Genomic DNA, 26,455 nt, shown 5'->3' on the forward strand with positions numbered 1-26,455 from the left:
TGCATTGACTCCTTTCTTCCCTTCTGGCCCCCCGGCAGAGCCCTCTGGCATCCCCTCTCCCTGGGCTGGAGGAGCTGGTATGACCTGAATTCCAGTGTTTGCAGGGAAAGATGCTCTCCACTTTCACGCGGGCCTCCACGCAGCCTGTGCTGCTCACAGCCCATGCCGGGGGAGCTGGGGCTCTTGGCTGTAAGAGCCGTCTGGGTCCTGTAATGCGGCTGGAGCAGCCTACTACAGCTGGCTGTGGTGAGTGAGGCCACACTTAAGGCACATAGGGAGGAGAGGATTCTTTTTGCCATATTTGTCTTGGCATAGGCAGAGGAAAAGCTTTCATGCAGGCTCACCACTCTGCAGAACTCCCCCAGGGAGATGGGGGCTGACCATTCAAATGGGGGATGGGTGGGGCAGCCATTTCAACCTGCAGCTGCCCTTGGCCTGTGGCACTGGGTAGCAAGGGAGCAGGCAATAATTGGTCAAATGCGACCCTACGGTACAGGTGTTGGGAGTCACTTAGTGGTGTAGGCTGATCATGGGGAGAATCAAATCCAGAACTGTTCAAACAAACAGCTTCATGGAATTCTGCTGTTCTTCTAATGTGTGTCCATTGTGTATGAAACCCACTCCAGGGGCGCATGAGCAAACGAGATCGGAATCTAGAAACAGCCGTCTCAATTGGGCTGCATTGTGAACATCCCCCGTGGGCCTGCTCCCCACCAAGACACAGAGGGCTAGGCAGCCACAGTCATCCCTCCGTTTCCTCTTACCACCTGTGGCAGCAAGATGGAATGAGCAGTGTCCTCCCGCTACCCTTTGGTGGAATTTTCTTGCAGTTTCCTCTAGTCCCTTAGCTAGATTTAAATCCCAGAAAAATTCCCTGTTAATTTTAATTTTTGAAAAAATAATTGATTAAATTTCTCCTAGGTTCTTTGTATCATGATCTTAACCTAAAATGGTAAATTCAGTGTCCTTGGGGGCATCACACCCTGTCGTCCTTGCCCCAAACTCATTCCACTCACAGCCAGAGCTGCTGTCTTGTCTTGGCGAGAGCCATTTGGTATTGTACAGCTTGTTTTGCAGTTCTTTTCTAACAAGGCAAGATAATCCAGGGATACTCACCTGAAGCTGTATTTTGGTTGCTTGAGAAAGGAACTGTAGACCCCAAAGAACAGGCAATGACCAACCAGATGGAACTGGTCATTAGGGACACTGGCTGACTTGGACTTAAAGTTGGACCATTTAAAAATCCTCAGTGTCATCAGACAAGGATCCAAGACCAAAGACCACCTTGGTACCTGCTACCAGTGTGGCACCGAAGGCCAGTGCCACCTCCTCACCAAGGCCAGGGAGATCTGATCACAGGGCAGACATGATTTCTGATACTGATCTCCCTTTTTCCAGAAGGAGAAGCTTCAGCCCTTCTTCTCTTCCCAGGAACTAAGCTTGCTTATAGGGCAGGGTCAAGTGATTCCAGCTCAATTTCCAGCTCCATACTGAAGAAATATAAGACACCCTCATTGACATTGTCACTGGTACTGGCATCAGCACTGGCCGATGGAATGTCACTATGTCTCTGGCACTGCCCTAGGCATCAGTAGTGTCACACTCCACATCTGTACACATCTTACACGTTTGCCTCGAAGTTCAGCACCACCGCTCTTCTCCATCACCCCTCTCTAATTTCTGGTAGAGAACGTTGTTCTCTCCGTTCACACAGATCGGGGAGCCCTCTCCAAACCAGGGACGCTCACTTCAGAGCCCCAGCATATCCACCTCAGTGGCTCAGCCTTATCATAACCAGCCTTGTCCCTGTTGGATATATTGGGGACTTCCATCCATGAGCTGAATTCCTTCCAATCAGTCACAAAAATGCAGCCAGTTGCACTCTCCTACTGCATCCTTTGCTCTTCCATGTTTGCTGTGGGGGTCTTGCAAAGACAATCTGCAGCCAAAGAAGAGGCATGTCTTGAGCCTCCATCTCCCAAAAATCCATCATTGTCTTCTAACGAGGCGGTCTCCTCAGCTCCGAATCATTATAGAGCCTTCTAAGAGCTGCTGTCTTGTGTAGCTGAGATCCTCAAAATAGAGACCTCAGTAACAAGACCAAGCTCACAATCTTTGACATATTACATTCTTCCTCAACTGCCAGAATAGCATTGCCAATGAACCATCTAAAACTCTGTGGGAGACACCAGCAACGTTAGTCCCAACTGCTAAAAAGCCAAAAAAGTACCAAGTAGCACAAGGATTTTGAGCAATTTTGCACCCAACACCAGGATTATTAGTGGTCTCTGCAGTTCCCAAGGAGGCCACACAAAGAGCACTGCAAAAGATAAGTACCCACAGAAATCCGATCTCTTGGGGAGGAAACCTGATCTGTCAGTGCCACTTCTGCTATGAATAGCAAACTACCAAGCTCAGTGTAGTAGAGAGAGAGCCTGGAGCACTGGGCCTGGTGCATGATCTGAGGCCTGAACCAGAGGCTGTGAACCAAAGTCAGGCCATGTATTAAAGCAGATCAGCATCTAGTACGTCAGCTTGGCAAAGTTGTTGCTAGTGTTCCAGGCAGTAGATATTTACATAAATATATTCCAGCTAGTACGGATACATCCCAATCTAGTACCAAGATAAGATGGTTTGACAAAATGATGAATAGGGATATTTTGTCCGAGATATCAGGAACAAGGGGAGGTAACAACCAGATGTCATGAAACCCATAAGGTGGTGTGTAAATTGCTTATCACAGTTGTTTGTCTCCGTCTATAAGTGTGAGGTACCTCGCCTGAACCCTTTGTGTATCCTATGGGACAGCAGAGATACTCGCTACTGACTGAGCCACTCCTTGCTACTGGGCACTTGTGTTAGTGGTCCTGGAACCATGGAGTCCGGGCACTGGGACTGTGCCTTGAGGGCAATAAACTTGGCCGAGTGACTTTGTCACCAAACTGTGCCTGTGGTTTTTCTTCTCCCCTAGTTGCTTTCTCCACCTTCTGAAATAAAAAAATGGTCTCTAGCACATTCCAAGAACATGTTGGATAATCTGTGCCCTGCTGTGTTTGTTTTCTCACCAGCTGCCTGGGTAACTCATGTCCCTCATCGCCACCGAGTCCTGGGCTTTGGATGATTTTGTTAGTTTAAAAAAAAAAACCTCGTCCACCTCTTCTTCCTGGCTGGTGATCTAGAGGAGACCCTACGATGGCATCACCCTTGTTTTTTACCCCTTTTCTCCTTACTCAGAGACTTTCAACAAGTCTATTTCCATCTCAACCTCAGTGCAAGTATGTACATGTTTGATATACAAGACAACACCTTCCTTTTTCCTCTGCCTGTCCTTCCTGAGGAAGCTGTACCCTTCTGTACCAATATTCCAATTGTGTATTATCCCACCAAGTCTCTGGTGCCAACTACGTCAGTTGTGTTTTATTCACTAGCATTTCTGTAGCCAGTCTTCCACTCCCAAATGGCCTGCAGTCCCACTGCCTTCCATTGGCGCTTGGCCTGAGCAAGGAGTGCAGGTTTGGGCCATATTGCAGCAATAGGAGATGCTACTGTGCCCTCCTTTATTACGTTCCCACCATGGCTTCTCCACACCCAGCCCAGGACCCAAGCACCATCTCTCTGTGTGGGCTGTCCCTGCAGTTACTTACCTGAAGCTCAGGTCAAACAAGGTCAAGGTGTAGGTTATTATTTTTCTGTGAATAACTGTAATCACCATCTGATACAAGTCCAAAGTGGGGTTTGTCCCCTCCTCCCTACACCTTACAGCTGTTCAAAAAACGGGAACTGGAGCAGAATGCAGTGGCTGTGTCCAAAGAGGGGCATCTCGCTGGGACTGTGTGACACCAGTGCTCTGGGATCTCCAGTGGCTTTCACTCCAGGTGAAGTTCAAGGTGTTGGTTGTGACCTATAAAGCCCCAATCTGTCTGCCATGGCCTTTCTGAGGAACTCTCTCTCTCTCTGGGCCAGACGGCCACAGCTGCAGGCCCCTCTCTTTTGTGAGAGGAACCATTTGATGGGGCAGCTGTGAGGGCTCCCGTGCTCTGGAATTTGCTCCCTGCCTCGGTCAGTCACAGAGGCAATGTGTGTGTCCCCGCAGCAGGGCCCAGGTGGGTGGCAGTCTGCTGCCACCCCAGCTGCTGGGGACAGGGAAAAAGACAGCGAGCCAGAAACATGATGTGGGGGGGGGGAGCAGAGGGGACTCTGGCTTGCTCACCCCTGTCCCGATCTGGACCCTGCTGCAGGGAGAGGGGATGAGTGAGCCGAAGTACCACTCTCTCCCCCCACAGCTGAGCCCAGGCTGCCTCCCAGCCAGGCTCTTTCAGGCAGATACAGCTCTGTCCCGCTCCCCATCCAGCTAGCAGGGGGGCAGCCAAAGATGGGGGGAGTACACAGGAAGAGAGGGGAGAGTCCCTCGCCCTCCTCACCCCCAGCAGGCCAATCTGGGGGGGCACTTGACCCCCTCCATACTCCACCGCATTGCTCAGCACTTTCAAAACAGAGTAGGATTTATTAGTCAAGTGGAACAGAGTGTTAGACGTCCTTAGAATAGAGAAATAAAGGTTAAAGCTTTCTCCATTCTTGTCAACCCAGAGCAATTCACCCGCCGAACTCCAGCGAACACCATTTTCAGGCTCTGTGTCCCTCTCTGACTTCCTTCCTTAGTCAGTTCCCAGGTAAGAGAGTCTCCAGCCTCTTCCAGAAGCCAGCTCTTATCCTCCACCTCACCCTTCTCAGTTCTTTGTTCTTGAGCTGGGGTCACTCATCGAATCATAGAATATCAGGGTTGGAAGGGACCTCAGGAGGTCATCTAGTCCAACCCCCTGCTCAAAGCAGGACCTAATCCCCAACTAAATCATCCCAGCTAGGGCTTTGTCAAGCTGGACCTTAAAAACCTCTAAGGAAGGAGATTCCACCACCTCCCTAGAAAAAGTTTGTTTTACTGACCAGGAATCAAACCCAGGCCTTAGCAGTGAGACTGCTGAATTTTAACCACTACACCCCAAGGGAGATCAACTACACCGGAACCTCAATAGAATGTGGGATTTGGGATCCATGCATGGTACTGCGTTAATGCGGGGACCGGGTTAAAATGAATTCCAATTAAAGTAACTAAATTTGGGATCTATGGCCGCGAGCGTGTTATATGCGAATTCGTGCTATATAGATGCGCGTTCTAGCAAGGGTCCAGTGTATTTGGTGGTGCCCCGATGAGCTAATTAGGGCACTGCCAAACAGCCATTTGGCAGCACAGGGAGAGATTTTGGGGACAGTGGCGGGTGGGGGCCTTGGGGAGGGAATGGAGTGGGGGTGGGAAGAGGGAGAGTGAGGTTGGGGCCTTGGAGGAGGGGACAGAGTGGGGGTGAGAAGAGGCAGGGAAGGGCCTCGGGGTAGGAGGCAGAGTGGGGCCAGGAAGAGGTGGAGCGAGGGTGAGGAGTCAGGGAAGGGCTGGAGTGGGGGCAGGGCCTCAGAAAGGGTCGGGGGTGTAGCACCCCCAGGGAAATGTTAAACTCAGACCTATGGGGTCACTTGCTCCGCTGGGGAATCCCATGCGTTCTCAGAGCTTGCATTGTCTCACTTTCCCTGCCCTCTAGTTGTTGTTAACGACTCTTCATGCTACCCAGACAGGGAGGTGATGCACACACCCATGTCTCTTAACCTGCCATGAGAGCAAACTTAATCCTCCCCTCTCCCCGCGAGACAGCCGTGCAACGTGTAGGGGAAACAAAGGCACACAAAACATTCTCACTTTGTCACAAGTCATGTATCCATTGCTCCATTGTCTTGCCTGGGAGTAGGGGGATTGATGTCAGACTGACAGGTCAGTAATTACCTGGGTCATCCTGTTTACCCTTTTTTGCTTTCTTCTAGCCTTCCGGAGCTTCCTCAATCTTCAAAGACTTATTGAAAATCAACATTAACGGTCCAACAAACTCCCCAGCGGCCCCTCAGCCGGCTCTGTACAGAGGACACCTGAGTACCAGTTACAAGTAAGCATTTATTGTGACATGCTGCAGTGTCAGGGTGTGGCAGGGGAGGGGGTTATTGTGACACGCTGCAGCCTCAGGTGTATGTGTGTGTGGAGGGGGTTATTGTGACATGCTGCAGTGTTGGGGCTGTGTGGGGGAGGGCTTATTCTGAGATGTTACTTTGTCAGTGTATGTGTTTGTATCATTGTGAGACATTGCAGTGCCAGTTACTATGAGATGCTCTATTGTGTGTGTGTTTTGTGTTGCGGATGTTGCATTGTGGGTGTTTAGGGGGGTTATTGTGAAATTCAGCCGTGTCGGTGACCATGTTGTTTAGTGTGAGATGCTGTAATGTCACTGTTTGTACTGGTTATTACAGTGCTGCATTTGGTAACTGTATGTGTATGGGTGGGAGGGGGGGTTATTGTGGATGCTTCTGTGTAGACGTGAGTCTGCGGTTTTTGAGCTGCTGCAATGTCACATTGTGTGCTGACTATTGTGAGAAAGGCAGAGTAGGGCCCAGGTTAAAGTGAGACGCCAGGCTGAGAACAGGGTGTGTGCGTTTGTCGGGGGGGGGGGGGGGGAGTGTTATTGTGAGGTGTGGGGCTGGGCACAGTGTAGGGGGTAGAAGGGGTGTTGTGAGATGCAGGGGTAGTAGTGTGAACTGCAGGCTGGACACAGTGCAAGACAGTTTCTCTCAAGCTTCCCAGACAACTGTGCCCCTTTCAGGAGTCTGATTTGTCTTGTGTCCCCCAAGTTTCACCTCACTTAAAATCTACTCGCTTACAAAATCAGACATAAAAATACAAAAGCGTCACAGCCCCACCATTACTGCACAATTGCTGACTTTCTCATTTTCCATAGAATTATAAAATAAATCCACTGAAATATAAACATTGCACTTACCTTTCAGTGTGTAGTACATAGAGCAGTATAACCAAGTCATTGTCTGTATGAAATTTTAGTTTGTACTGACTTCACTAGTGCTGTTATGTAGCCTGTTGTAAAACTAGGCAAAGCTCTAGATGTCGATGTACCCCCTGGAAGTCCTCTACGTACCCCCGGGGGGGAACGTGTACCCTTAGATGAGCACCACTGGGCTAAGGTATTGGGGTGGGGGTGCTTATGAGATGTCGGGCTGGGCACAGTGTTGGGGGTGCAGAGGTCTGTGAGGACCAGGCTGAGTATAGTGGGGAGGAGAGGAAAGGGGTTTTTTGAGGTGCCAGGCTGGGTACGGAGTGGGAGGCGGGGGTAGTGGTGGTGAAGTAAAGGTTGGGTACCGCACAGTGAGTGGGAATGGGGATTACCGTGAGGTGCTGGGCTGTATATTGTGTGAGGAGGAGCGGTTCTTGTGAGGTGTAGAGCTGGGTAAGGTGTTGGCGGTTGGGAGGGGTTCTCATGCCATGCTGGGCTGGGTATGGCGGGGGTCGTGGGGGAGGGGTTACCGTGCCATGCTGGGCATAGAGTGTGGGGTAGGTGATATTGTGAGGTTCCATGATTAGAGCCCTACCAAATTCAGGGTCCATTTTGGTCAATTTCACAGTCATGGATTTTTAAAATCATAAATTTCATGGTTTCAGCTATTTAACCCTGAAATTTCACAGTGTTGTCGTGGTAGGGTCCTGACCCAAAAAGGAGATGGGGGGGGGGGGTTAGCAAGATTATTGTAGGGGCAGTCACGGTGCTGCTACCCTTTCTTTTGTGCCGCTGCTGGCAGCGAAGCTGCCTTCAGTGCTGGGCAGCTGGAGAGCGGTGGCTGCTGGCCTGGAGCCCAGCTCCGAAGGCAGAGCCCTGCCAGCAGCAGCGCAGAAGTCAGGATGGCAGGATCTGGTGTTGCCACCCTTCCTTCTGCCCTGCTGACAGCGGAGCTGGGCCCTCAGCAGCTGCCGCTCTCCGGCCACCCAGCTCTGAAGGCAGCGCAGAAGTAAGGGTGGCAATACCATGGCACCCCTAAAATAACCTTGTGACCCCCCCTGCAAATCCCTTTTGGGTCAGGACCCCAATCTGAGAAATGCTGGTCTCCCCTGTGAAATCTGTATAGTTTAGGGTAAAAACACACAAAAAACCAGATTTCATGGTCTACGACGCGTTTGTCATGGCTGTGTATTGGGCAGGGCCCTATCCATGAGAAGTACCACCTAGGGTGGGGGGTTGCTCGTGAGAAGTCCAGCTAAGCAGGCTGCGGAGCCTGCATCTGTGTCCTTACCTGGGCACCCCTTGTGTCTGTGCAGTCTCGGAGAAGTGTGAATGCCCAAGCAGGCCAATCCAGGCAGCCCCTACAGCGATTGTTGCCACGCTGGCCTTTCTCAATGTGTGCGCCCTCTCCATCCTGCTCCTGGCAGCAGCCTTCGTCCTACGCCCGGCTAGGGGGCAAAGGTGAGTGACTGCTGCAGTAGTCCCACATCATCGACACTAGGATGGAGCTGGTAACGCCATGGGCCCTACCTCCACGCACCGGACGGTGCTGGACGCCGAGCCCTGGGCGTGCCAGCACCTTGAAGACCTTTGATAGGGTAAGTCCACTGGGTTCCTATTAACCATTCCAGTACTGGGCCTGGCTGAAAGGAAAGGGACCAGGGACCCAGAGTCTTCCCCAGGTAAAGTTCTTCTGTCATAGCAGCTCGACAGTGTGTATTTCTGGGAATTAGCATCACCCCCCACGCAGCCCCTCTTTGATAATGAGTATATTTTGTTTTTAAGGCTACCCAGCAAGGAAGCTAACAACCCCCCTGCTGTCACGTAAGTCACAAACAGACAGTGTTAATGGCAGTAAGTATGGCTGGAGCAGGGGAAGGAGAATCCTCTTTCTTCCTAGGAACTGTGATTTCAGGCCCTGGCTGCAGAGTCCAAGCTGGCACAGGCTGATGGAAAGGGACTGACTTCATACAATCAGACTGCAGGTGGTAGAGATCTTTAGCTTGCAATCTCAGGTCAGCGCCAAGCACCTGTGGTGTTCAGTGTATAATAAATACCTCCAGATAGGCAGAGAGAAAAGATCTGGGTCACAATCTTGTCCCTCTCTTGGCGGCCAGGCTGGGATTATTCCCTGCAGCACACTTTCTAGTGCATTGTTTCAAGCCCCAAGCAATGGAGTTTCTGTGGAGAGGTTATTCCCTGTCCTCCCGCTCAGGAAGTTCTTCCCAAGTTTACATTTTCTTGCTTAGTTCTAGCGCATTCCTTCTAATTAACCCCTCTTGTGCCCCCAACTACTTCCCCATCACCACCTCCAGGGTTCACACCTTTCAGGTGTTTCTTACTTCCCCTTTAGGCTATGTCTACACTACGGCTTATGTCATCGTAACTTATGTCACTCAAGGTGGGCAACAAACCATGCTCCTCAGCGACATAAGTTACCCCAGTGTAAGCGCCGGTGTTAAGACACCGTCGTCTTAAAGCAGCTACATTAGAGAGCGTCCCCTTAGTTGTTGCTTAGCAGCATAATTTACTGGTAGTCTTTCCCCTGAACAGAGTCGCTGCAGCATAGTGACCTGTGCTGTTTCAGCTGAGTGTACTCATCCACACTGGGAGAGCGTTCAGTCAGCTCAGTTATCGCAGGTCACAGAGGATGGACTGCTGCTCTAGTTGGGACAGGGCTGTGGGCTTGGGGCTAGGCTGGGATACATTGCATCGTTGCTTATGGGGCTCTCTATGAGGCTGCTGAACCAAATCCCCCTTCACCCCAGGATCGGGGAGAAGGAATAGGTTTGGGGCTGATACTTGTCTCCTTGTCCATTGTAATCTGCAGCATCCTGGCTGGCTTTGTGGTATACGGGGGTTCTGGGCAGGTGGAAAGAGGGGTTTGGGGCTGGTGTTGCTGACACTGAACACTGCAGCTCCTCTTCTCCACCAAGGACTCCTCGCTCTCTGAGCCACCTGCTCTTGCTCCAGTGAATTGAGGAACTTTAACTAATTGTCCCCTGGGGACCCCAGCAGAAATGCCTGTTTGTCTCTAGAAATTGGTGCAGCTGGGGTAGTTTTGGGGCCTTTTGAATTTTCTATGTGGTTTTTGTTTGGTTTCTCTTCAGACATTTTGAATAGTAGGAAGCCTTTAAATTTGGGCTCTGTCTGCAATTTGTTCTTGTCAGGCCTACTTTCCACTGCTGACCGATATCTTTCTAAAAACTGTCTCTCTGCAGTGGGGAGATGGTTCAAACTGTTGATTTTAGTACACTCTTTAGCTGCTATTCACGTTCTAACTGAAAGTCGATGGGCCATGCGTAGAAACCTGACTGATGCATTGGGCTGGGAGCACATACAAGCCTGACTGATGCATGGAGTGGGCTGGGTGCATATCAAACTTTCTCCATCGGGTGCTACGTTTTCTGTGGGATTTTATCCTATAGCAGAAGATCCCTTGTGTACAGCTGCTGAAAGACAAAAGTTGCTGGATTTTTACCGTCATAGGTCCATCTTCTCCATGCCCAAATCACAGCCTCAAATAAGCATTTAAAAACATAGGCAATTAATACGCAAAAGCATTATTGTGAAAGAGTTAAGTGTAACTGCACATGCAACGTGCCTGAACCAAACCCACGAATGCAAGGCAATTAAAAGTTGAGCCATCTAACAGTACATACCCTCTACTTCTGCCAGCACAGACCCACACCTGACCATTACCACAACTACTGTGCACCAGAGGTCATGTACCACAGCTTTAACTCTCTCCCCCGGGGATCCCAGGCTTCCATCACCCCTCTCCACGCTAGCCATGACCAAGCTGCCTCCTCCCAGCACAACCAACTACAACAAACACCCACAACTGCTAATGTTGAGGAAAAATTAGCTAGGATAGGGGAGGTGTTTAAAACGGGGAAAGTGGGGCAGAGTTAAGGCTGCAGTGCATGGTCTGTGGTGTACCGCTGTTGTAGTAATGATAAGTTGTGTGCTGTAGTGTATAGGAATTGGGTAGATTCCTTTTAATGATTTGGGAGCTCTCTGTCTTCTATTGCACAAGTCCCCAGAACCTGACAGAGCCGCAGTGTAAGGCCTGGAAGTTTGTGTATAGTTAGTAAACACAGTTATTTAGAATCCAGCAGTTTGCGTGTGATTTCCTCGCATTGTTCATGTTGTGTAAAGAACAAGGACTCAGCATGTGCGTGTGGGTGGAGGAGCCAAGGGCGTGTCCCAGTAGGTGGCTTAACTATTATTTCCTTAGGTTTGTGTCAGGCATGTGTGTATAGCAACCAACACTGCTTCGGCCAAGCTTTTGTGTTTGTATTCAGTGCGGCGCCTGTGTGCTTATGCTTTACAGATCAGATCCTGGTCCCAAAGAGCCTAAATTCTCCTTAGGCTTCAGGTTTCTTTTGCATATCTGCTGTATGAGCCCTGGGCAGTGGGGGAAAGTCTGAGGGAGGATGGGTGGGGGGAATATGGAGGGTCAATATGTGACCTCTGCCTTATGAGTCAGCTGAAGTACTAAGCTGTGAGGGACCCCTCTTGGCCAGCTAGCTAGGCTCAGGGGAGCTGCCCCCCAGAGCCTGAGGGAGGGAGGTGGGAGACAGGAGTTTCCTGCGGCTCTGTGTCACCCTTCTTATCCCTGCTAACTTGGCTGAGCTGGCAGTGTGCGTGTGTGAGGTCCTTCAGCTGGCAGGAGAGAGAATGGGATGGCACAACAGGATAGCAACTAGGAGTCTGGTGCCTGCTGCAGTGGGTTATGCTGCCCCATGGGGTGCAGCAAGTTGGAGAGAAAGAGGTGGGATGGGACCCCCCTTCCCCCTGCTTGGTGTGGGCTGGGGCACTGAGACCTGTGTGTGTTATTTCAGACCCCGTCCCGAGAGTGTGTACATGGATCCCAGTGAGCTGCACCCAGGACCCAAGTGAGTGGGAAGAACAAGAGATGGGGGATCTCCTATGCCAAGGATTTTATAAACGTTGGCGTTTGTCATTTTCTGCTTCTTTGTGATGGATACAGGGGCCCAGAGTGGCCCATTCCAAAAAGGCAGGAGAGTTCGGGTTGTTTTTTCTCTTAGCAATATCCTGAGTGTCAGTCTGGCCTGCCTGACTGCTGGAGGAGCCCCTGGCTGGTGTGGGAGTGGGGTGCAGGGTGCCACTGAGGATGGGTAGAGGGGGCACCTGCCCCCCTTGAGTTTCATACCACATCACAGTGGAGTGCAAACAGGAAAGTGAATAGTTGCTCCGCACTCTCACCAGAGGAACCCAAAGCTCTTAGTTCTGGGCTGAGATTATGAAGTTGCTGTTGGCACAGGGCTCTCCCCGAGCAGCTGGACCAGCAGCTCCCCTCATCCCCTGGCTCTAGGCTGTGGGAAATGTTTCCCCGGCTGTGTTGGCTGCTCCATGCCCAGGAGCGGGTGAGCTGTGTTCTGTATAACTGGGGGTATCTGCTGAGCTGTGCCTCCCCTGGAGGGTTGTCATAAATATAAAGGGAAGGGTAAACCCCTTTAAATCCCTCCTGGCCAGAGGAAAAACCCTTTCACCTGCAAAGGGTTAAGAAGCTAAGACAACCTCACTGGCACCTGACCAAAATGACCAATGAGGAGACAAGATACTTTCAAAGCTGGGGGCGGGGGGGGGACACAAAGGATTCTCTCTATTTCCATGTTGCTTTTGTCAGGACCAGAGCAGGAATGCAGGTCAGAACTCCTGTAAAAAGTCAATAAGTAATCTAGCTAGAAATGCGTTAGATTCTGTTTTGTTTAAATGGCTGAGAAAATAAGCTGTGCTGAATGGAATGTAGATTCCTGTTTTTGTGTCTTTTTGTAACTTAAGGTTTTGCCTAGAGGGATTCTCTATGTTTTGAATCTGATTACCCTGTAAGGTATTTACCATCCTGATTTTACAGAGGTGATTCTTTTACTTTTTCTTTAATTTAAATTCTCCTTTTAAGAACCTGATTGCTTTTTCATTGTTTTTAAGACCCAAGGGTTTTGGTCTGTGTTCACCTATGCAAATTGGTGAGGATTTTTATCAAGCCTTCCCCAGGAAAGGGGGTGTAGGGCTTGGGGGAATTTGGGGGGAAAGATGTTTCCAAGTGGGCTCTTTCCCTGTTATATTTGTTAGACGCTTGGTGGTGGCAGTAATAAGGTCCAGGGACAAAAGGTAAAATAGTTTGTACCTTGGGGAAGTTTTAACCTAAGCTGGTAAAAATAAGCTTAGGGGGTTTTTCATGCAGGTCCCCACATCTGTACCCTAGAGTTCAGAGTGGGGAAGGAACCTTGACAAGGGTCTACCCCACTGGGACTGGGGTTGGGACTTGTATGGCTTTGTCTGCCCCCAGGATCCCATCTCTTTGCTATGCGAGTCTAATGAGGTTTCCAAATGCCCCCTCCAGCTGGGTGACTGATAGCCTGTGCGCCGATTAGAAACCCATTTTGATTTTCACCAGGCTGCACCTAACACCCAGCTGCTAATTTTCCTGCAATAATTACAGGAAAATTATCTGTAAGTGGGCCTGCCCGTCCCCTGCCAGCTCCCGCAGCCAGCAGCAGGGCTAGCAGTCCCGTGACCAGAGGGGCACTCAAAGCACTTTATGTGGGTAAATAGCTCCCTGTTACCCAGCTGATAGGCTGAGAGCCAGGATAGAGCAGTTCTAGCTAGCCTTGGCGAAGAGAAGAAATTTGCTGAGTGCTGATCTCTTTAAGTCTTTCCCACAAAGCTGATCAGTTTTATTTTCAGTGTAATAGTCAATGCTTCCCTTATACAAGTCAGTTGCTCAGCTGCTGATGGAAATCAGAGGAAGTTATTGTACAGACCTCTGCTTCTCAATCAGAAAATAAAAATGTTTTCTTCCTTGAATTAGTCTATGTACTCATGGGCTATTTTTGGCACAATTCCTGTAGGGCTCTTAATCCTACAAGGTTGTTACAGTCTTGGAACAGGACTCTTTACTAACTTCCTTAATATTTCAGAGTGTAGTAGAAATGATATTGTTTAGATGGTTATTTTCTAAATAACATTTAAGACCTATAGTGCCACAAGATGTTTTCATTAAAGCATGGTTGAGAATCATCCAGTCTGGTCACTGTAGATACATACTCAAGATTTCTATGTTACATTATACGACTGAACAGTTTCCAGTGGTCAAAACAGGCTTTTAGATCAGTCGTTTGTAAATGCAAGTTCAGTTTTTAAATTTGTTTCTATTAGGGCTATCAAGCAATTTAAAAAAATTAATTGTGATCAATCGCGCTGTTAAACAATAATAGAATTCCACTTTTTAAAATATTTTTGCATGTTTTCTACATGTTCAAATATATTGATTTCAGTTACAACACAGATTACAAGTATTTGCACTGTAAAAAAACAAAAGAAATAGTATTTTTCAATTCACTGAATACAAGTACTGAAGTGCAGTCTCTTTATCATGAAAGTTGAACTTACAAATGTACAATTATGTACAAAAAACTGCATTCAAAAATAAAACTATATAAAATTTTAGAGCCTGCAAGTCCACGTGGTCCTACTTCTTGTTCAGCCAATCACTCAGCCAAACAAGTTTGTGTACATTTGCAGGAGATAATGGTACCTGTTTCTTATTTACAATGTCACCTGGAAGTGAGAACAGCGTTCTCACGGCACTGTTGTAGCCGGTGTCGCAAGGTATTTATGTGCCAAATGCGCTAAAGATTCATATGTCCCTTCATGCTTCAACCACCATTCCAGGGGACATGCGTCCACGCTGCTAACTGGTTCTGCTCGATAACAATACAAAGCAGAGCTGACCGATGTATGTTCATTTTCATTATCTGGGTCAGATGCCACCAGCAAAAGGTTGGTGGTTCGGGTTCTGTAGTTTCTGCATCAGAGTGTTGTTCTTTTAAGACTTCTGAAAGCGTGCTCTACACCTCGTCCTTCTCAGATTTTGGAAGGCACTTCAGATTCTTAAACCTTGGGTCGAGTGCTGTAGCTATCTTTAGAAATCTCACATTGGTACCTTCTTTGCATTTTGTGAAATCTGCAGTGAAAGTGTTCTTAAAACGAACAACATGCGCTGGGTCATCATCCGAGACTGCTATAACATGAAATATATGGCAGAATGCGGGTAAAGCAGAGCAGGGGACATATAATTCTCCCCCAAGGAGTTCAGTCACAAATTTAATTAACTTTTTTTTTAACGAAGCATGGAAGCATGTCCTCTGGAATGGTGGCTAAAGCATGAAGGGGCATACAAATGTTTAGCATATCTGGCACCTACATACCTTGCAATGCCAGCTACAAAAGTGCCATTCAAATGCTTGTTCTCACTTTCTGGTGACACTGTAAATAAGAAGAGGGCAGCATTATCTCCTGTAAATGTAAACAAACTTGTTTCTCTTTGCGATTGGCTGAACAAGAAGTAGGACTGAGTGGACTTGAAGGCTCTGAAGTTTTACATTGTTTTGTTTTTGAGTGCAGTTAAGTAACAAAAAAATCTACATTTGTAAGTTGCACTTTCACGACAGAGATTGCACTACAGTACTTGTATGAGATGAAATGAAAAAACACTATTTCTTGTTTATCATTTTTACAGTGCAAATATTTGTAATAAAAAATAATATACACTTCGATTTCAATTACAACACAGAATACGATATATATGAAAATGTAGAAAACATCCAACATATGTAATAAATTTCAACTGGTATTCTATTGTTTAATAGTGCAATTAAAACTGCAATTAATCACAATTAATTTTTTTGAGTTAATTGCATGAGTTAACTGCGATTAATCGACAGCCCTAGTTTTTATATTTTCAATCTTCACGCGTTGAGTACCTTCAACTGAAGTGTGTTTGCATTTGTGCAGGAGAAATATCAAATGCATTGTATAAATAGATTACAATATTTAAGACTTTATTTCTAATTACATATTAACTTAATAAGAAAAGAAAACACATTGCTATTGAAAAAAGGTGATAACATTAGCTACTGGAAATGCACCTTCAGGTGTCTTACAGCTGATAGGAAACCCATGTTGGCCAATCTATTGTAATATTTTCTTTCCAGTTATCACTTTAAAAGCTTGTGTCAAAAGGAATTTGTTCTCTAAGTTTTTAGTTATTCCATGTTTGAAAGGAAACTCAACTACTTTAGACTGCATAACTTTTTAAGGAGAAATGAGATATACAAATTAAGAGTGCATATATTTGCTTGTTTATAATTTTCCAGAAGGTAATATAAATGAAAATAAAAAAAGTCTGTGGGTCCTTGAGGGTGATGTTGCAAGGACAATGATATTGAGCAAATATTCTGCATGAATTTTATTTACCAGTTAAAGTGATTAGTTCTTGTATTAAGGCTCCAAAACTGGTACCTCAAAGATTGGGATTGGGAATATCATGCTGTGTTATCTCCTGATTGTTCTAAACTTACATATAAACTTAAAATATGGCTTTACTTGGTGTTTGTATATATAGTTTTCTTTCTTTGTTATAGGCATTAAATACAGTGCTCCTGTCAGCTAATTTATAAGTTATTATCTGCAAAAAACCAACAAACCCAAAACCCTAGAGTTTTTAGGTGCCTAAGTAGCCCCTGGAATCACAGTTAAAGTTGCCCTCCCCCCCCAAAATTAAACTGAAATGGCAGCCAGGGTTTTCTCTGACATGGTCACTGGAAGCTCTCCCGCAGTCCTTATCCTTACAAATGGGGAAGGTAGGGCAGAGTATGCATGCATGCAGGGTCAGGGACTAAGTGTATCCACATCGGGAGGGGAGGTTGGCTTGTGAGGCCTGGCCCTGGGGTGGGGAGGGGCAGGTGGGGTGAGCACTTGCAAGCAAGGAGGGAGAAATGGGGCCATGAGCCAGTTTCTCAGTTAAGATGTTGTCTGAACTATGAACAAGTTTGCAGGCTCCTGGCTTGGCCCCTGATAGCCCATTTGTGGGCTATTTCCCACTGGGTGTGGCTTTTTTGGGGCTACGGTCCAGGGCACTTGTTAGGGGGCTTATTCCTTCACCCACTTACTTCCCTGGTCCTTCTCGCATGAACAGAGAGCAACAATATCCGAAGTCCAAAGGTGCAAACAATTCAATGTTTAACGGGGTGAACTTCCAGCAAGCATGATTCCAGTTTCCTTCCTTAGTGTCCCCCTTCCCAGCTCTGACACCACAGAGCCTTACCTGTGGCCCTGTTCCCATTCCTGCCCTTAGCTAAACATGATTCCAATTTCCCCACCCCCATTCCCCACCCCGCACTCTTCCTGATTGACTGCAGACTATATAGTAAAACTTGAGTTCTGCTTAGCTATACCTTAACCAATCATTTTCCTGAAATTTAACTAACCAATCCGAACATATTGTAACATGATTATGTGACCAATTATATCCCACCACCTTAATTAGTTTACACCCAGAAAAATTAATTATACAGCAGACAGAAACAATCACAGGCCAGAGACCACACAAATAAACAATAGCAAAGTGGGAACTATAATGAGAAAACAATACAGAAGTGAGGATTTCACATCCCAGCTATTGATAAGTGAGTTCTTACCAGACAGGATGCTATCAAACTAAGTTTCCTTTTACATAGCCTGATCATAGAATATCAGGGTTGGAAGGGACCTCAAGAAGTCATCTAGTCCAACCCCCTGCTCAAAGCAGGACCAATCCCCAGTTTTTGCTCCAGATCCCAAATGGCCCCCTCAAGGATTGAACTCACAACCTGGGTTCTAGGCACTTCCCTTTCTCTGGAGGTGACAGGCATTATCAGGACAGGATTGTATCCTAACAGCCCAATAGCACCTTCTTTCAATGTGACTAGTTTGGAATGTGAGGCTGTGACCGGTCGCTTCCCAGCTTATGGCTGCCTCTGCTGCTTAGCCAGAGGCCTTAGCCTAAGAACAGGGCCTCAGACTGTCACAGTGAGAGAAGGCTCTTACACCGGCAGAAGGTGATTTTGATTTTCTTTTATACTTCTATAACTAGCCAAGTGATAAGACTGCACCTAAATTCTTAGAGTCTAGGCCTTTACAGACAGGCCTGAATATCTATATCCTAACAGCACTGGAGACGCATCTCACATATTTTTGCTCTTATCTTTCAGGAAACGAAGTCCTCTGAACAAATATGAGTGGCCAAAAATGTAAGCACCTGAGCAGCTTTGGTGGTGCTGCAGCCAGTTCCTAAGGAAAGGCGGGAGGTACCCGGTAGCCTGAGATGGGATAGTCAAAATTGTAAAGGGCATTGATGGGTAGTTCAGGCCTCAGGTGCCACTTATCGTTATTAAACCTGACAGAAGGTGTGGGAATGGCTTCTAGATTCTGTATACAGCAGAACCTCAGAGTGCCAAACCCCTCGGGAATGGATGTTGTTCGTTACTCTGAACAAAAAGTTCTGGTTGTTCTTTCAAAAGTTTACAACTGAATATTGACTTAATACAACTAATGAGGCTCACCAAGACTCAAAGTAGGAGCTCTCCCTATTGTATATATAATAGCAGACGCTGGTCCTTGTGCTGTACGCAGTCCTCCCGCATAACCATGAGTGCAAACTAAATAGAGCCACCTTTGCTGCAACATCACTGCAATCCAAGAGGGTCACATCAGCCAGTTTGTACACAACAGAGTTAAAGAAACTCCGGAAAAGGTTGCAGCAGGTTCCCATGGTATCATCCTGATTATCTGGAACAAGGCGTAGGAGGGTACAGGGACCAGAGAGGGTAGAATCTGGATGGCACAAGCTCACAATCACTCCTGTCATCTGTTGCTATCTTGAAAGCACAGCTTCCCATTTCTCCCTGAGGCTGTCCCCACTCTTTTTGTCAGCATCACTGTCGGGAGGAGAGAAGAGTTTGGAAGCATCCAATCAGAATGCACTCCATCCCTACAGGAAAGGCGAAGGGGCAGCGGGATGGGCTCTCTGTAGGTGAGCTTTGGCAGCCATTAGATTTAGGGCAAGGATCAAAACACTTACAAGAAGCAGCATCTAGTGTAAGGGTCACAGTTCGGGAGTTACAGAAACAGGATTGATTTTTGTATTATGGGCTGCTCTAGGGAAGCATCCACTGTCTAAATCTAGTGCCAATTCTAGGGCAGCCATGAGGGGCCACAGAGTCTGGCAGAGAGGTGCCATTCTCCTGGCTGCTGTTCCCCAGGGGAATGGACCTGGGGAAACAAGCGACCATGGGAGGTGGCGCAGGATTTGCAGACAGGAGGCTGTGACATGCCTTTCTGCCCCTTGATTGCTGGGCCGGGCTCTGCCAGTGATGCAGCCCTGTACTGAAGCCTGTTTGTAGGGTGTGCTACATCAAAGGGAGCCCCCCAGCAAGTTAGCATGGCACTCCCTGTGTGACCAGAGCTCCCTAGCCAGACAAACCTACCTTCCTCACCCATACAGAGCACAAGGGAAATGCTGGAGCCTTGGGACCCCTTAGGGAAGCTGGGCTGGGGAGCTTTGGGGTCATCACGAATGCCTTTCACTTCAACCTGGGCTTATTTGTAACACCATCAGTTTTTGCCATCAGGGCCTCACTGCATAGCCCTACTATCACCTCCGCTCTCCTGTGGCGTGCAGGGCATGGGGTGAGGGCAAAGAAAGGGAAGAATGGGGGTGGCTGGGATAACCCCAGAGAACGATGGAGGAAAGCAGGGGTGGAAGGGAACAGGCAGGAGGGGCTGTACAGTATTTTCACAGTGTGCAGGGACAGATGCCCTGGAAAACGGCTACTCTCCCTGCCCCTCACGATTAGTGTCTGTTCAATGTAACTGGGGAAGGGCATCTGCTTCCCCACCTCTGCCAGCTGCTCGGTGTGACAGGTCTGACTGAGACAGGGAGGAAACTTTTTAGACAAAACCTCTTGTGACTGCCCTGGCCCTCACTCTGTGACAGCTGTGCTGCCCAGTGGGCCGTGCGGTCAGAGCCGCTCATGCTGTTAGGTTGTCACGTTTGATCCTCCCTGTAGTGCTGTGGAAATTCAGCTCCTGGGAGCATCTCCTAAGGGCTTGCTGAAGCCTGTACAGTACATACAGGTGGGGCACAAGTCGCCTACGCCTGCCTCCTAGCAGAGCCCTGGTTTGCTGCCCCATCAGTTCCCCTTGGAGCTGGTGCTCTGAGGAAAGCACCCCCCTGCTGGCTGCTGATTCTCTGGTAGAAGATGGGAAGCAGGTCCCTGCTTTTCCCCGGGCTGCCCTGACGAACATTGTGGCACTCTTTTCTGTCTGTTCCAGAGCCCTTCCTGAGCCGGTCCGTGAGACCCTTACTGAGTTGAACCGCTCCCCAAGGTGAGTACTAGAAATGGGGCTTCTGTCCCCAACCTGTAACTCTGCCCTGGCTGCTTTCCCTCTGTGTGCTGCCTGACACCCTCTCCCCAGGCTCCCACTGGCCTAATTCGGTTCCTAGCATGGTTTGGGGAGGAGGTTGCCCCTTTTTGCCCCTGAGTGAGTGTCTGTGTCGTTCCTCTTCTTACCTCCTCCTGGAAGGCCAGAAATCAGTATCCCTCTCTGTGAGGCATTCAGTCACCAAATCCAGTGGCAGGTATGTTAAATGAAAGCCAAGTGTATTCGGCATGGGCTATTCAGACTCCCTGTGTCTGGCCGGCACAAAGCTGCGGTTACAAAGGATGACGGAATCCTACGTCAGAGAGGGACAACGTTTCCTGTTTCTTAAACAAAAAGCTGCTAGGGCTTCTCACAACTTTTCAGCTTGAATTTCTGAAAGTCCATGCCTCATGTCTCAGAACGGTCTGCACCTCCTCCCTTCCCCTTATTTCTTTTTGATCTATCCCACTTGCGTTTGATTGGGAAGAGAAGGGTTAAGTCAATGCATCATCCTGTTTGGAGGGGCTCTAGTTCTTCAAGTCCTGCACAGTAATGATGGGTTTCTTCCCTTTGCTCAGCCTTGGTTAACTTAGATTGTCAGCTGTTAGGGGCAGGGACGGTCTCTGTTCTGTGTTTGTCCAGCACCTGTCCTAGGTTCTACTGTAATGCAAATAAATAACACTAATATAACACAGGGCTTTGCAAGGAGTTTTTGTTTTCTCTTCCTCTTGCAATCTTTAGGAGGATCCTGATTTGCATTTCCTAAAATCCCATTGACCACCTTGGCCCTTCAGGGCTTGAATTCAAAGCACATCAGAACCTTCTTTTCCTTCACGCATTTTTGGAGAGGAATAGTTTCATTTCCATGAAAATGGAATCCGGCCTTATTGACAGGGGCACTGTGATACAGCAGGGCCTATAGGTTACCATATGAAGCTCTCCAGATTGATACAGACTGTCCTTTCTCTCTTTGTACCACTCCTGCTTTTCCTGGATGGGAGTGGCACCAACTCTCTGAAATGCAAATCTGATCCCTGTGCTAGATGTTTCCCAAGTTTTGGGGAACGCTTTGGCTTTTGAGTCAGTTCTGAGAGGTCAGTAGGGGTAAGAGCAGGTGGTGGCTGCAGCCTTTATCCTACCAGCTGCTATTCTGGAAGCAGCAGGAGGCACAGGCTGTGCTGGGTCATACAGTAGGTCTGACTCTGCTCTTCTCTGATGTCATGAGAGTTACTTCTAATGTGCCCCAGGCCATTCCAGCGTTCACCAGCGTCCGCTCCAAAGGTTGCATTTTGCAGCCTGCTGGGCTGAAGCCAAGGTTCTAATTCTTACACCTAGAATGCTTCTGCCAGGGGTGTCGGTGACTTGACAGCAGCAGGGGCCGGGTTTGATGACTAGGGGTTCCTGTTAACATTACAAAACAGAACCGGCTCAAGCCCTACCGTGGAATCTGGGAAAGCTAAACACCACCCTCAGTACGTCTAAGAGGCAATATTTTCCCACTTGCAAGCACTGAGTCTGCATAACAAAAGAAAACTTTTGTGAAAAGGGAGAGGAAGCCCAGTATTAGTTTGGAAAAACACTGCAATGATTCAAAAGTATATGATCATAAGTACCCCCCCCCAATATCTTGGGCAATAGTCAGTTTCCCAGCTTGGGGCACGAAAGTCTAATTGACAAATGTCCCTTTAGCATGCCACTCCCCTTTCCCACCGCTGCATCCCACAGTGGCTGTCCAAAGTCAGCAAAGTCCCAAAATTCATGTGGGTTCACCACCCGCCTCTGAAGGGAGGGTCAAGCAATGCCCCTGCTGCCTCTGCTCTGTGTTCTCAGGGTCCACCACTCTGCCCACTTCACAGAGATTTTCTTTCTTAGCGATTTCACTGGGTAGCAGGGAACCTCCGGGCTAGTGGATCCCTGTCCCGTTCCCCCCCGCCCCCCCAGAGCTAAGGTTCAGCCGAGTGATCACTGAGCAGAAAGAAACAAGGACTCTGACTTGAGTCTCATCCATCTTTAAACTCTGGCAGGTCAAATGGAGCACCAACCTGTAAGAACACCTGCCCCACTTGCTCTGACTCCTGCTTGGATGGGGCATCACTGCCTCCGGCTTAGTGAATGAGATTAAGTCTCGGGAGACCCCCCCCCCACTCAATTAGGCCCTATTAAGTACAGTTCTGCTGCCTTTTAGTCATACAACAAGGATAACATTTTATTACCTCTGTATGCAAGACTAAAGTGAATTTTTACCCAAAACAGCCCAAATGGATCACTTTGGCAGGGTCACCCAGACAGAGTAGATGTGTCTATGACAGGGTAGGCAAAATTTTTGGCCCGAGGGCCACATCGGTGAATAAAAATTGTATGGTGGCCATGAATGCTCACGAAATTGGGAGTTGAGGTGTGGAAGGGGTGCAGGCTCTGGGGTGGGGCTGAGGAGTTTGGGGTGTAGGATGGTGCTCTGGGCTGGGGCTGAGGGATTCGGAGGGCGGGAGGGGGATCAGGGCTGAGGCAGGAGTGCAAGAAGGAGTGCAGGTTCTGTCTGGGGCTGCAGGCTCTGGGGTGGGGCTGGGGATGAGAGGTTTGGGGTGGAGGCTGGTGCTCTGGGCTGGGACTGAGGGGTTTGGAGAGCAGGAGGGGGATCAAGGCTGGGGCAAGGGGGTTGGAGAGAGGCTCAGGGGGTGCAGGCTCAGAGCGGCGCTTTGCTCAAGTGGCTTCCAGAAGTAATGTCATGTTCCTTCTCCAGCTCCTATGCGAAGGAGTAGCCAGGCAGCTCTGCGCTCTGCCCCATCTGCAGGCACCGCTCCCTGTAGCTCCCACTGGAGTGCATAGGAGCCGGAGCAGGGCCACGCCATGGCTTCCGGGAGCTGCATGGTGCGGTCTCGACCCAGCCAGAGCGGGGCCAAGCTGTGTGGTCTGGCCCCCGATTCAGAGCCCTGGGCAGAGCATCGGAGCAAGTGGGCTGGCTTAAAACAGCTCGCGGGACAGATGTGGCCTGTGGGCCGTAGTTTGCCCACCCCCAGCCTACGAGAATACAGTCTGTTCTTGAGGTGTTTTCTTCCAGTTCAGCAGTGGATGTCAGGGAAAACCTCAGGTTCTGTTTCTATTCCACCTAAATATCAGCGTGACAAGGTAGGGAAATCTCAAGGTAGGGACAAGGTAGGGGGCGAATGTCATCTTTTATTAGACCTGCTCCTGTTTGGTGAGAGACGGACACTTTCAAGCTTACACAGAGCTCTTCTTCAGGTCTGGGAAATGTACAAAGTTAAATACAGGGGGAACAAATTGTTTAGCATTTAACACAGATTTCAGGGGACCATTCCAGGTGAAGTCCAGGTCTGTCAAGGTTGTGGACAGAACGACCATCTGTGTTTCAAGGAATACAGGACACCTAGGCGAGAGCTGGGGAAGGAACTCCCAGCAAGGTGCATGGTGGAACACCTGGCTTATTACACCACTCTGTAACCCACTAACCCCCTCTTTTTGTCCTATGACTGCAGAGCTGTTAACGGACCACTCTACCTTGAATGGTCCCTTATAACATGTGCTAACTACTTATGCTAAACACTCTGTTCCACCTTCAATTTTGCTGTGATTCTGGAAGTACCTTCCCCAGCCCTGAAGAAGAGCTCTGTGTGGCTCGAAAGCTTGTCTCTGTCAACAACAGACATTGGTCCAATAAACCATATTAGCTCCACCATGTTGTCTCTCTAATATCCTGGGACCAACATGGCTACAACTACCCTGCAAACACAGGGAGGAAGCTGCAGCTCCTGTCAGTGAACAACCCTGAGATGTGCACGGCAGAGGAAATGGATGTATGGGGATTTATTTATGAACACTAGATCAGCATCTTTCCCTGTGCTGACTTCAAAGCATTTGACCGTTACAGCCATGCCTGCCCGGGGACAGTTGCAAAACTTGGTTGTTAATTTCTCCTAGCAGAACTGCAAGATGGTTTCTCTGAAAAGCCCAGCCAGAGCCTTGGGGCACGTGGTATTTCTCAGTGTGGGTATGTTACTGTGAATTCGTGGTGTACAAGAGAAACCAGGGAGACCAAGAATGGGAATTTGCTGAGATCCATAGACAGCTTCAAGGGAAGTATAGACTCCAGCTGCTTCTGTTGAACCCAGCAGCCACAAGAATTAGGGTAACTTAGAGCAAAACAAACCCCACCTGCATGGCAGAGTGTGATGCTTCTCTGGGCATCCGGTGCTAAAAGTCACCTTCCTGCTACTCGTCTCCAATGTGAGGGAGTCTTGCCTCTGCCAGCTGCATGTCAGCTCCCTGACACTATCAGCCCTTCAAACGCAGTCCTGTCCCTTGCCAATAGATGCACCCCAGCCCCTGAGTCCCTTCGAAGTGTCCCCTGGGGTGCCTGCTCCTGATCACAGGATATCCACAGAAATTCCAGGGACAGTGAACTGCAGTTTAGTGGTTTTACCATAGACCACTGCTCCTGTGTCCCACACAGCACTTGAGTTCAATTATAGTAAAACAAAAGGACATTTGTTTAAGGAAGAAGAGAGATTCAAATAGGAACAAGCGTGAGTGCTGGCAACCAATGGTTACGTACAAACTAACAAAATGCAAACTAGGACTGATACTTAATAGTTCCCTCTCCTATCTAATAATGTAGACTCTTGCCCCCAAAGTTCAGTCTTTTGCAGCATTTGCTGGCCCTAAGGAGCCAGAACCCACTCTTTCATGAGGCAGCCCCTCAGTGAATGGATACAAAGGGTCTTTTTCCACCCTGTGATATATGGAAGTCAGACCTTTGTCTTGATTCACAGACAGAGTGATCCCCTCGCTGTAATATTGTTCCTCCTCACTGCCAAGTGGTTTTGATCTTTATCGTTATCTTTGATGGTTTTCCATTGACTTTTCTGGGTTGTTGCAGTGGTAGACAATTGAGTAACATGTTACATAACTGGCTAGTCAGGGAGAGGATTCCCTGCTGCTGCTTTTTCTCCCCAAGACCATAATTTTCAGCATAGTTACATTATTCCTGAAATACAACCTGTACACACATCTCACAATGATGCTGAGTATTGGTAAGGGACCAGCTTTCAGTGGAGACCTCACACACTAACTGTCATGGATAAATATCATGAAAGTGGTGTACTAGGTATAGTAAGTTTGTCAGGTCTGAGAAAGGAATTGCTCGGAAAGAACAGCGAACCCTTTACCAGCTGGCTCCCATGGAGCACTGTGCAACACGGAACACAGGTGACATTTATACATACACACACACCACACCCACAGTGGCAGCAGGCACTTTACAGAGCACCAGGGGCAACTGACCTGTGTTTTCCCCCCCCCAGCGTGGAAGAGGAGCCCATTTATGAAGAAGTGAACTGACAGCAAACTCAACAGACCAATGCTTTGGCCAGGAACGCCCTCAGCAGGGAGCCTGCACCAACCTCACCTCCCCATGGGTACCGCATTGAAAGCTCTTGGGTCTAGCAATTAAAGCAAGGTTTGTTTCTGGGTCCCTTCTCTGCTCTCGGGTCTAGCAATTAAAGCAAGGTTTGTTTCTGGGTCCCTTCTCTGCTCTCCTCATGCAAAGGGCATGGCCGCTCAGCAGCTTTGCGGCAGGTTTGTTAGGAAACCAGGCCAGCGGCGACTGCGTTAGCAGCAGATGGGAAATTAAACCAGCAAACCTTCCTGAAGGAGCTGGGGGAGGGAAAGGCGAGTGGGCCTGAGGGCATGTGCGCACACACCCATGTGTGTCCAGGAGGTTATTAAACTGGGGCATAGGGAAAGAGGCAACTAGGCAACGATCCAGGTAAACAAGGCAGCAGGGGAGGGGACTAGTAGCGGAAGGAGCTTTCCACAGTTCTGATTGTGCTAATCCACCAACACAACCCAGAGTTACCCTCCAGGGGAGCAGCCACCACGGTTGCAAGTAGGAGAAGAGGTGGAGGCTGGGCCAGAAGCACGGGCAGGCAGCACACGAGCTGGGGTCAGCTTCCCGCTGTCGATGCGGAGCACTTGGAGAGTAGTTTCTGAGAGCCCAGCTGCTCCCCCTGGGATGCAGGCGCTGGTCAGGCTGCACTCCTTTGAAAGTCTGGTCGCTTCCTTTGGTGCCTAGATAGAAGCAGCTCTGGGCCCTTGGCTGAATGTTCTGGATACTCCTGCTAGAGCCCCCCTCTCAGGTTTACTGGACAGTCATGCTCAGAAAGGTGGCCAAGGGGCAAAGTACCTGCACCGTGAGCTCACCAGCTACACAGGGTATAGTCTGGCCGCTGGGTCAGGCTTGCAGGGCTCAGCCTACATCTCCAACATTGCTGTGTAGCTGTTTGGGG

At 48.7% G+C, this 26,455-nt stretch overlaps 1 protein-coding gene across 2 annotated transcripts in view; it reads left to right on the forward strand.

Annotated features, from left to right (window-relative positions):
- Positions 1-4,651: 4,651 nt before the first annotated feature.
- Positions 4,652-26,455, forward strand: part of TOR4A (torsin family 4 member A) — an 88,454-nt gene continuing 66,650 nt past the window's right edge. Inside the window, exons 1-7 of one of the 2 annotated variants that reach the window (XM_084649645.1) lie at positions 4,652-4,670; positions 5,866-5,984; positions 8,195-8,339; positions 11,726-11,779; positions 17,942-17,980; positions 20,064-20,117; positions 25,472-25,626. The gene's annotated coding sequence lies outside the window, so the exon portion shown is untranslated. Of the gene's footprint in view, positions 4,671-5,865; positions 5,985-8,194; positions 8,340-9,949; positions 11,780-17,941; positions 17,981-20,063; positions 20,118-25,471; positions 25,627-26,455 lie in introns of those variants that run through there. The other variant, XR_014714290.1, reaches the window with a different exon arrangement.

This window comes from Lepidochelys olivacea, assembly GCF_965140295.1.
Source record: "Lepidochelys olivacea isolate rLepOli2 genome assembly, chromosome: 16".
Classification (NCBI taxonomy): domain Eukaryota; kingdom Metazoa; phylum Chordata; order Testudines; family Cheloniidae; genus Lepidochelys; species Lepidochelys olivacea.